At 33.7% G+C, this 12,602-nt stretch overlaps 1 long non-coding RNA gene across 1 annotated transcript; it reads right to left on the minus strand.

Moving 5' to 3' along the window:
- LOC110267248 lies at positions 230-726 on the minus strand. Its single transcript, XR_002354647.1, has 3 exons — positions 668-726; positions 371-531; positions 230-253 (listed from the first exon to the last, which is right to left on the minus strand). It is a non-coding gene; the product is annotated as an uncharacterized LOC110267248 (long non-coding RNA).

Genomic DNA, 12,602 nt, shown 5'->3' on the forward strand with positions numbered 1-12,602 from the left:
TCCAATGGCTCCCTTGTCTCAGGGTACTCTTCAGCTCCGAGATCTTCAGCTACTCTAACAAGTTTCCAATCAACTTGAGATGCTGTGCAAATTGCCTGCAGTTCTTATGCATCCTCGCCGTGCTCGCCGTTTTCACAATCAACCCAATCAAACGAACTGCATCTAGACCAGTTAACTGAGCCACATTTGTAATTTCCCCATATGATCCCAAGGAGAGGCCATTGCTTTACTCCCTAGAAAATCAAAATCAACCCTAAATTACAGATATGTAAGCCTCAGCTCAAATCTTTAATTTCCATAATTGCTTTTTTATTTTTCAAATTGAAAATTGCAAGACATGAATAGTGTTCATTCATTTGTTTTTTCCTACCTCTGTTTAGTGGTTAAGCAAATAATAACATTGAGTTCCCTAAGCTTTTGATGGTTGAAAATGATTATGTGAAGAAGCAAGAAAATTCTTCAACAGTGGAGGACTTTATGTGCCGGATCAAGCCTCCTTCTGGAAAATGTTTCTTAGAGACAGCATTGACCCTACAAGATTTTAATAATCAGAGACAAGAGCATTGCAAAACATAGCAAACATTCTTTCTTTTATTAAAAATAAAAATAAAAATATTAATAGTAATAATTAACGTTAAACTACAAAAGAAGAAGAAAAAATAGTAACTCAGAACTTCGAAGACATGCTAGCTAGCATGCATGAATAAACATTGCAAAATAATCAATCAGCAGCTCTAGGTTGTTATCCTAATGCATATTAGTCTGCATAAGCTACCACAGAATTGATTAGATTGTCAATAAATTACAGAGGAATGGATTAAGGTATCAGAGATTAATGTATAATAAGAATAAGAATAAGATACCTCTGGAGCCATCCAATATGGACTTTTCTTCAAAGAGAGATTACCTTCATATCCAGTAAGCTGTGTAAGATCGAGGTTCAAAATTATTTTCATCAAATATAAAGATTAACGGTTAAATCATGGAAATGCAACAAAATAAATAAATAAATAAAAATATTCTAAGTAGTCTAGAGATTCAAACTAATCAATAGGTTACACTTAAGGAAGCATCTTATTTCAACTACATATAATAAACATCAGATCATGGATAAACATAATTTAAGAAAAGAAAACTAATATATAAAAAAATGAGATGTATATACCAAACCTCATTCTCATATGCAGTGCATCTAGCACTAAATCACATTTAACAGAGCTTTAAAATGCAACAAGCAACAAGATCTACCAAATTGAAGCAAGAAGAATTAACAAAGCACATTTATTTTTTAAAATTTACCTCTGATTTCATGTATGTATCTTCAGTGATGTAGCAGAATTTCTGCACATTTGAGGATTAATTTTCTCATACTTCCTGAACATTGAGAAGTGAAAAAGCAATAATTAATTAATTAATTAGAATTATGAAGTTTGATAAGATATATCATAAAGAAAGGCATTGAATGAATGCCTACGATGCAATAGCATGCAATGGAAGAAACATCGATAAACTAAAACACTGAGCATGGAGAAGCAAAGTTTACAGATAGAAATTTATCAATGTAAGAAATGGAGAGAAAAAGAATCTCTACTGCACACAATACATCACTAATTGCTTTATTTTCATGAAAGTTCTAAGTATAATAGTTTTTGACCACTAACATGAATTCAAGTATATTGAGAGTTGAAGAACTTGTAAAGAAACTCTCTTGAACTTTGCTGAATCTATCAACCTCTTCCTCCTCTCTGAAGAAGTAAGTTTAGTTAGGTAGAGAAAAAGAAAAAGTGCAGGTAATTGGAAGCATTGTGAAAAACCTAGCAGTAAATTGATTGAACTAGAAGCATTCTCAGCCAACTCCAACACCTACAATAACTATGAATCCAATGTTAAGTTCTCTAAATTGAGATTCCACCAACAATAATTAATTTCCAAGCCCTAAAATTGACATCATTTAGTGATTAAAGCACAGGCCGACGAATACATAATAACAATAAAATATTGCAGTGATTTTATAGGATCATAATTAATTAAGCAGTAATTTCTCATCAAAGAAGAAAAAAATTCATTACCAGAATTTCACATCAACTTCAGCCATAACAAAGCAGAGTAAAAGAAGGAGCCTATCTGTGATGGAAAGAGCATGAGCACCACGGGGGAATGGAGCATATCAGCATCCAGCTGGGGGCGACGCAAAATGCCGCAAGTAGAAGAAGGCAAGTAAATTGGAATCGAGCAAAGAAAAATTTAGAAGCTCAAAATGCAGAGCAGCGATGAACGATGGTCCGCGAGCAGCGATGAGCACGATGGCACGCGAGTAGCGATGAGAATGATGGCGCTACGAGCAGAGAGGAACACAACTTGACAAGCAACGATGAGAAAATCAAGAGCAGCAACGAGGACTGCAAAGGCAGAAGAGTAAATCGCGCAATGAAATTTTGAAATGGGTTGGGGTTAGGGTTTCTAATTGAAAATAAGGCTTGGATTTTGTTTTGAACTCAATAAGGATTTGAATTAGTAAATAACATGTAAACTATAAAGATGTATTTGTGCTAAGTTAAAGAAAGAAAAAAAGTAATTTTTGTTAAAATATTTGGAGGGAAAGTCAAAATTGTTAGGGAAAAATTTTAATTTATTTTTGGCAACATTTATAACGGGAAGCTTATTAAAAATTTAAGAACAACACTTATAAAGTGTGATATACAAATATCACAAATGTTGCTTGTTTAATTTACAAAAACAATACTTCTTACATGTACTTTAATTGATCAAAAGAAACATTTATGGTATGTTGTTAAAAAAGAGTTGCAAGAGCTTTATTTTTGTGTAACAAATATTAAGTGTTGTCTTTAATTGATTTAGACAACATTTTTTAAGTGTTATTTGCAGTATATGTTGCGATAGATAAATTAAATGTTGTAGGAAAATAAGTATTTTTTTTCAGAAGTCAATCCAAACTGACTCTAAGATTGCATTTGGTTCTGAGAACTAGACAAGATAAGACAATGAAAACAAAACACAAATGACAGACACAAAAATTAATGTTCTTATATTTTATTTGGTGATAAATTAGAACAATTTATGAAAGTCTAATTTATTCTATTTTTTCATTAAAAAATCTGGGAAGAAAAATAGAACAATAAGAAAATATAATTAGGAAAAATTAATAAGAATAATAAAAGAATTGAATAAGTTGTCTCTTATTAGTGTTTATGTATTCTTCCTGTCAGGATGGAAACAAAATACACTAATTCAGTGTCTCTAGACACAATATCTTTGTCTATATCTCATCTGTCAAACACGACTTTGTGTCTCAATGTCCCTGTCTCAATATCTCGTGCCTATAAATAAACGCAGCCTAGGTTACTCTTCAAAAGCGTTCTTTTTGGTTAGAAAAGTGTATCCATAAATATTAAGATAAGGATACGCTTTATAAGTGATCATTTTAATATCTAAGGAGACACTTTTCAAGTGATTCCATTATTGTGTTTCATATTCTCTTATCAAAGGGAAACACAAAGAAAAGCGTAGCCTATTTTATGAACAGGTTACGCTTTTTAAATGTAGCTTAAAAAAAGTATTGCTGAATGGGTGATTTTCTTGTAGTGCGTGTTACTTTTTTTAGGGGTTAGTCGGATTCTAAATTGGATCCACAAAGTAAAAAAATATATATACTAGCTTATTTAAAAAAAAAGGCATCCGTTTGGCCCGGAAGTTAACTAGCTTAATTCGCTATTTTTTCTGGTTAATCGAGCTAAGTCACTTAGGATTTTATTTTTACGAGTTTGATTTTAGAGTCAAATGCACATGACTTTGGGACTTTAATTATTCTCTTGTTTAAAATAGTTTTAGATTAATGACAAAATTGTGACAAATTATATTATCGTGCTTGGCAAATTTGCTTCAAAGTTTTCATGAATTTAAATTAGTAGCAACATGAAATAAGTGAGGAAAGTCTATCAGTTGTTAAGCAGTCGTAATTCCTCACTAAATAAGCTTTTGATTAGTGACTCAATTATGACCAGTTACTTTTAACATTTTCTCGGTTAGCTTTGGATTTGTTATAACTCTGCGACGGATTTCCAACGAGATTAGCGAGTAATTTGCTACAAAATAGGTAGGATATAGCTTTTGCTTTGCAACAAGATTGTAGTTGCCAAGTCGCTCGCTAAATTAAATTTACGACAACTTAGCGACAGATGTATTTTGCTCGCTAATCAGCGATTTGAAATCAGCGAACGAAGTGTGTCAGTTGTTAAATTGTCACAAATTTCTCGCTACTTAGGTCCTAGGTGCTCGATATCTGTATTTCTACTTTAGCGAGTAATTAGCAAGGAACACTTCCCTAGCTGAATGATTTATACATTGCGACGAGTTAACGATGACTATTTTCTGTCTACCCTAATTTTAAATTTTACAATATTATGTGACAAATTAGCGAGAAACTAGTTGCTCGCTAAAAATAAAAATTTTGGTGACAAATTAGCTAGGAAGTTGTCCATCGCAAAATGCATTTCAAATCTTTGTGACGGATTAGCTAGTAACATTATTGTTCCTCACTAATTAGCCTTTTTACACAAAGTTTATTTAGCGACGAACTAGTGTGTCAATTATTTCTCGCTAATTGTATATCAAACACTTGCGATAGAATAGTGAAAATAATATCCCTCGCTACTTTACTTTTATTCGATTGAACCCCTAAGTGACTCATTTGCTAGAACATTGTCACTAGCTAATTAATTTGTGACAAATTAGCGAGGAAATTTTTTCCGCTCTTTTTTTAGCTACAAAAGTCAATTTGCTAGAAACAAACTTACTCGTTCAGTCATTTTTCTCAAGAAACAAACTAACTAATGGCGGGTTTTATACAGGAAACCAGAGCATCAATCAAGAGCTTGGAGATTCAGATGGGTCAATTAGCCACAAAAGTTAATGAAATTGATCAGAGAACTACTAATAGCCTTCCTGGTAACACAATTCCAAATCTAAGAGAGGAGTGCAAGGCTATCACCTTGATAAGTGGACAAGTGGCAAGTACGGAAGCACAAGTTACTGAGGAGCCGGTTGAAAAAGAAGCTCCAGAGCAGACTGAAGACACAGTAATACACGCCCCTCCTAGGCGTACAGACAACCCTTTTTCAATTACTCTTGACACACATCCGACATTGTCTAAGGCTCCTGAGTACAAGCCTAAGATGCCATATCCTCAGAGACTTCAAAAGGAGACCAAGGACAAGCAGTTTTCAAAGTTCTTGGAAGTTTTCAGAAAGCTACAAATCAATTTTTTTTTTGCTGAAGTTTTGGCGCAAATGCCTCTCTATGTTAAATTCATAAAGGAGTTATTGTCAAAGAAGAAGCCTTTAAAGGGAGATGAGACAGTGGTCTTGACTAAGGAATGTAGTGCCATAATTCAGAATAACTTGCCAAGGAAGATACCAGATCCAGGGAGCTTTCAATTTTCATGTACCAGTGGGAGCACCACATTTGAGAAAGCCCTATGTGATTTGGGTACAAGCATAAATCTAATGCCCTTATCTATGATGAAGAAGCTGAAAATCCAAGAGGCACAACCCACAAGGATAGTATTATAGATGGCAGACAAATCCTTAAAGCCTGCATATGGATTAGTGGGGAATATCTTGGTCAAAGTAGGCAAGTTCTTTCTCCCAGCAAATTTTGTGATTCTTGACACGGGGGAGGATGAGAATGCCTCTATAATTCTAGAAAGACCATTCCTAGCTACTGGGAGAGCTTTAATTGATGTAGAAGTGGGTGAATTAGTGCTTAGAGTGCATGATGAGCAACTGATCTTTCATGTCTTCAAAGATATGCATTCAGCAGGTGAAGAGGAGAGGTACATGCAGACTGAGCTTATTAATCCAAACCTTCAAGAACCCCCTGATGATGCACAACAGAATCTGCAGCTCAAACCTCATTTGGTGACAATCAACAAAATTCTCCCTGACATCAAACCTAAGTTTGGTGTCGGAAATGCATCATCCACCAAGGAGGAGGTTCACAAAAAGAAGAAAGTACCCAGGGGATTGAGAAATAAGAAGATTCCCACTGAAGACTTCTCCTCAAGAATGAAGGTGGTATTCACTGCATGCCCAATCCTACCTCATACAGTGAACAGGATCCTATCTCTTGAGCATATAGAGTTGATCCATGAGAGCACAGGAAAGAAGTTCACAGTGAGGGGTGAAGAGCTGAGCCCCTATGGTCCTCCTCCTTAGAGGAGCTGACCGTCAAGCTAGTGACAGTAAAGAAGTGCTTGTCGGGAGGCAACCCGATGTTTTCGTATCCTTAAGTCTGATTTTTATTTTGATTTTTTTATTTTTAATTTTATTAATTTTGTTTGAGTTTCTACTATTTTTCCTTTGTTTTATGTGTATTTGGATCATGCAGAGTGATTAGAACAGAAACAAGTACAAGCAGACAGAGTTTCGAACACCCTGGAAGAGTTGGAGTCGGATAGGGTGGCGCCTAACTTGACTTTCTGAAGTTAGGCGCCACACTATGCATCGAAATTGACATTGGCTACTGGGAGGGTGGCGCCTAACTTGGTTTCCTAAAGTTAGGCGCCACAAGAGGCATGTACGAGGCATTCTTTACGGGGTGGGTGGCGCCTAACTTGGCCATTCTGAAGTTAAGAGCCACTCTATCTAAAAAAAAAAGAGAAAGGGAGGTCACGCCTAACTTGGGTTTCACCAAGTTAAACGCAGCAGGAACAAAAAATTCGGGCACCCAAAAGTTAGGCGCCGTTCTCCCTAAGTTAGGCGCCATCTTCTTTGTGTTTAATTCTTCCAAACTAAATCAACCTATTCCTGAAACATATCTTTCCTTTCCCCATTTATTCTTTCTAGCTTATATATATGATTCCCAACCCCATCATCCCAATGCAACATCATGAGGTCTTTTCCAAGGTTGTAATGGGGCTAAGGTTAGGGTGAGGGTATATATATGACTAAGTAAGCTAAAATATGAATCTTTGACTAACCTAAACTTTCACCTAACATACACATACTCTATTTAATTCTAATTCATTTAGCTACCCATAATTTCCCATTTTTACATTACATACTCATGTATTAACTTTTTCTTTTAATTTTCTTATCACATATGCATTGGAGCTTTACTTAACTTAGAATTGGGATAATTTTGTCCCCTTATTTATTTAAATATTTATTTAATATTTTTGGATTTTGTATTTTATATATATATATATATATATTTAATTAATTTTAACCTCTCTTGTCCTTTTATCATTGTCTTCTTCTTTTATAAAAATTATTATTTTTACTCATCCGTACACTTTTTATATCCCTCCCTGTTTTTAGTTTTTCTTTACTTGAGGATAAGTAAACTTTTAAGTTTGGTATTGTCACTTCACTTGTGGCTTTTCTGTTTATTTTAATAGCACCAAAAGGAGGCAAATTATCTTCACGGAGAAGCACAGCCTGAAGAATGAGACGGCTACTAGGATAACTGAGGTGGTTGAGTTCCTTTCATTCTATATTTCCTCCCGTTCTTATTATGTTATATTCCTGTTTTCTGCTATTTTACTTGAATGTCTGCATGATCTTTAGTAATTATGAGTCCTAGGTTCTAGTTTAATTCTGTTACTTTGAAATTTCAGTTATTTATCTTTTAATTGAAGAGATGTCTCATGTACCGCTCACTGAGCTTGAATCTAAAAAGAAAAAGAAAAGAAGTGATGTACTGCATGAGAAATTGAGTTTATATTAAAAAATAGTCTTATATACTTAAATGTGGTGGTATTATCTGTGATTCTGAATGCATGATATGAATAATGCATATTTTAATTTGAATAAAAGGATGTTGATGCATGAGGAACAAGAATTTAGAGAACTATTATAAATTCTCTGAAGTAAACAAAAGCTTAATCCTTGAAGCAAAAGAAATAGCAAAAGAAAAATAAAAGCAAGGTCCAAGGCTCTGAGCATCAATGACTAGGGAGGTTAGACATGATTAAAAGCTCAAAGAGTTGTTTCCCTAGTCATATGCTTGTGGTGTAAATGTATCAAGTAATCCTTGAGACTGAGCACTAAGAGTCGAGATCAAGTGTATTTAACAAAGCATGCCAAAGGCTTTGAGCACCACTGTCTGGGAGTAACTAAAAGAAAAATCAGAACCAAAAGAGAGTTCTCCAGTCAAGTGCTTGTGGTATTTTTGTGTCAAGTAAAGCTTGAGACAAAGCATTTAAAGTCACGGCTAGGCTCAAGTTGCAAAGCACCAAAGAAAAGAGATTGAAAGAAATTTTGCTGTGTTCAAGGATTAATCCGAAGTAAAAAGATTATAGAATTCATAATATTATTCATTCTTCATCTTATAAATCTGGGTGGAACGGAAGTATGACCGTTATTCTAATTGAGTTCTTGTAAACCTAGGAAAAGCTATTTACCTGAACAACAGCTTGAAAACTAATTCTCCTAAATCACTAATTATCTGGACTTAACGGGATACGTGACATATAATCCTCTTATATTTGGGTAATTGGGGTTTCTATGGCACATAAACTAGAATTGAACTTAATCCTCTAATTGAAATCAAGTGACCAAGGAATTGGCATCTGATGAAGGTTAGAAGAGACTAAAAAGGTCTAAGAAATTAGGGTTTAGTCACATATAGTTTGCTATGAATTGAATCTTTCATGATTAAAATAGTTGGTAAGAAAAGTCAATCCGGAAGATAGATATCTCTGACACCTTAACTGTTTTCTCCCATATTATTCACACCAATTTATTGCTTGCTTTCTAATATTCTGAATTTACTGTAATATTTTTAAACTCTCAAAACACCATTTTCTGTTTGTCTAACTAAGTGAATCACTCAATCATTGTTGCTTAGTCCATCAATTCTCGTGGGATCGACCCTCATTCACTTGAGGTACTACTTAGTACTACCCAGTACCCTTGCCGGTTAATTTGTGAGTTATAAATTTTGCACCACTAATGTACTCTTAAACTAGCACAATAGACACAAGGAACTGAACTAGTGATGATGGCAATATTAGTGGAAGAATCTTGATTAATCAACTCTAATGCATGCTTTAACCCTCTCATTAATTTGGTGTCTATGGCATTCTTATTTTTAGGCCTATCCAAAATTACCTCGACAATCCCTGCTCAAAAAAAGAATAAGTAAAATTACAGGTATACTATGATCAACAAACTTAGTCTTATCATAATAGCTTATATTACCAGAATCCGAGTGTTAGAGTTTTTGAAGCCTGACGAACTCAGAAGCAGAAGGCTCCAAAATGAAAGGCATAGGCATGTACCTTTATCACAAAAAAGGGCTTACTTTTATAATTAAATTATCAAAATTGTGTGGAGATAATGATAAAAAGAAAATTTAAAGCACCAAACTTCAAGTCTATAAATGGCATTTATAAAAGATATACCAAGTGGCCTTTTTCAAGGAACCGATCCTATAGAATTTGGGGTAAAAAGAAGGGACTTTTCAAAGTATAAAAACTTCATGAAATATAGAAATAAGATATCAAACATACATCGTTGATATAGAAATAAGATATCAAACATGGAATTCCTTATGAAATAACGTGCATATACATCGTTGTCCTGCTTTTGGTTCATGCTTCTCTTTTTCATCTTTCCTTCTTCCGCTACCAGACTTCCAAACATTCAAATTCAAAGAAATGGAGAAAATAAATAAATAAAGAATTATGTGAAACAAATTAGTTCCATTAAAAGCAAGGTAACATAAAAGTATCAAAATCACCTAAAAATAAAAATTTAACATTTGACACCACGTCAAAATAAAATCTAAACACAAATATATTCACCTAGTTGAGGGCATTTAAGATTTTAACATAATTACCATAGAAGTCCTATGAAATTAATATTTCTATCCAAAACAAAAAGTAAAGTAAAATAAGATTAATTGATAATGGCAAAGGTCTCTTGTTAACAACACAAAGATAAGGTCGACCTTACACTAGATTCTGATTGATTACGCTCAATGCTCTTCTGTTACACCATACACATGCATTCCTTAATAGAGTAATTCAAACTACATTATAGATTAAAATTGCTCTAGCTTAATAACAATAGATAGAAAAAAAATATGAATATCAACAAAAGTGGCATCTACTCATTGTCACATATAAGTTGACAACCATTAACTAATAATCATATTCATCACTTATGAACCATATAGTTGTTACCCTATGCAAACAGTATATAGATTGATATTGCGATAGTATACAAATCTTTCAAACTAAAATATACACAACATCCATACTTTAACCACACGCCAGTGATCCAAACACTTTCGATGTACATATTTTGATGTACCTTAGCATTTGCAAGGAGCAATGAAATTTCTCCCTTGAATGAATTAAAAGTAAATTAACTAAATATAAGTAAATTTATATACAACTAAAATTCACAAATTCATATACTAGGGAATTGCAATAAATTTCAAGTAAGTAAACTGAGCTAAGAATTCAGAGTAGCAACTAAAAAACTAAGAACTACAGCAAGAATTATACACGTAATAGCTCGATATAAATAGTTCAAGCTCAAATTGAGATAAAATATTTTTCATTTCAAACTAAAGCAAATGCATTTATCCACACACAAAAATATCACAAATAGAGTAGAATCGTGGAACAAGCTCAGAACAGGTGATCGAATCCCTAAGCTGAAAATTAGAAACATTTAAACAGAAAAAAGAGAATAGAAAGGGAAAAATTACCATTTGTTTCGAGATACCAGCATGTGAAGATAAACCTCTTTCATCACTACAACTACAACAAGCTCAATCAGCATCAACAGTAATAAGAAGATAGAAACTGTGAAGATAAATTGATAAACCTAAAATTGGCACAGAAAAATTGAGCCATAAGCAACAAAATCACAAAATCAGAGTATACTTGAAATTCACGAAGGGAGCAGATGCGATGAGAGCGGCGGCGGAGAGAGCTCTGCGACGATGGCAACGAAGGGAGTAGACACAATGAGAGCGGCGGTAGAGGAAGCTTGTGCGACGCAAGGGATGACAGAGAGATATCGTGCGATGCGAGCAGCGGTGGCAGCAGTAGTAGTGGCGAAAGAAGCTCGTGTGACAGAGAGAAGAAGCAGCTCGTGCGACGGAGAGAGGAAAAAGCTTGTGTTTTATTTGTGTGGAGTGTGAATGGAGCTTGAGAGAGTGGGGTTAAGTTAGGTTTAAGTCAATATCTTTTGATGGAAAATTTTAAATTACAGAGAGATTTTTTGTCTATAATAATTTGATAAAATGCTCATTTAAATACAGACAAATTTTATGTCGGTAATTATTTTCCATGAAAAAATACTAATTTTTTTGACAGAATTATCGACAGATCCTCTTTTCCATTTGTAATTCATGCTAATTCATTTTTCTTTGTTTCTGACGAAAATTTCCTCCCAAAATCTGTCTATATTTCCGTGAGATAAAATTTGTAGGAAATATCCATATGTAATAAGTACTTTTCTAGTAGTTTGTGCGTGTATTGTTTGGTGGCGGGTTTAGGAAACTCACGGCGGTGACGAAGGAGACCAGTTCGACGGCTAGGTGGAGTGCGTGGATTGGTCGCAACAGAGTTTGAAGCAGAACAATGTGACTTCCAGATGAACGCGAATGCAAACTCGAACAATGAACAACGAATAAACACGAACGATGAACGCCGAGCAAATGTAAATGGTAAACGCTGAACAATTCCAGACGGTGAACAGCAAAAATACGAATGATGGTAAAAAGTGCATTGTTACCTTCTCATCTCAACAACGATTAGGGTCACGGAGAATTAAAAAATAAGAAAAAGTGAGAGATATAGATTGTAATTTTACCATTGAAACACTACTTAAATTTCTGACGGTAAAAAAATTATATAAATAAATGTCATAATTTTATTCAATAAAGACACTTAAAAGAAAAAAGTAGTAAAATAAGTATAGCTATCCATTTAATTTGGTGCAGCGAGAATCATTAATATATTAATAGGTGTTTATTTATATTTCTTGTGACAAGTAATCTTCACTTAAAAAGTTGTCGTTTATGATGATTTATAAATTATAATACATGCATCAGATTTATTGATAAAAATAAAATGAAATCAAAGTATTATCTAATGTTATTATATATGAAAATGAAATAGCATTGTTAAGAAAAAGAAAGAGGATTCCTTAGACAAGAATTCAATCTCAATGCAACCCAAAATGAGACTCCAATCCAACACAATCTTAACAAATCCGCTCAAATCAATCATAATAAAACAATTTCATATGTTAGTTTTTTAGACACACGTAGGTACGTGACTGACATATGAAGTACAGGTTAATAATAAATTTCAATTACAACATTCTGACACTTCTGTTTAACTGACAATATTAAGATTACTATCAGATTGTGGCCCATGCAAATCTCAATTATAGAATTCAAGAATCGCTGGGGCTCATTTTAATTTATCAACAAATGAGACATAAATATAAATTTAATTTAAATGGGGTATACTGAATAAATGGTTGAACATATTAGAATTAAAATTAGATGGCTATAATTTAGATTTAAAAATTAGCTCATGAAATAAAAGATGTCTT

The sequence above is a fragment of the Arachis ipaensis genome, chromosome B09 (genome assembly GCF_000816755.2).
Source record: "Arachis ipaensis cultivar K30076 chromosome B09, Araip1.1, whole genome shotgun sequence".
Classification (NCBI taxonomy): Eukaryota; Viridiplantae; Streptophyta; class Magnoliopsida; order Fabales; family Fabaceae; genus Arachis; species Arachis ipaensis.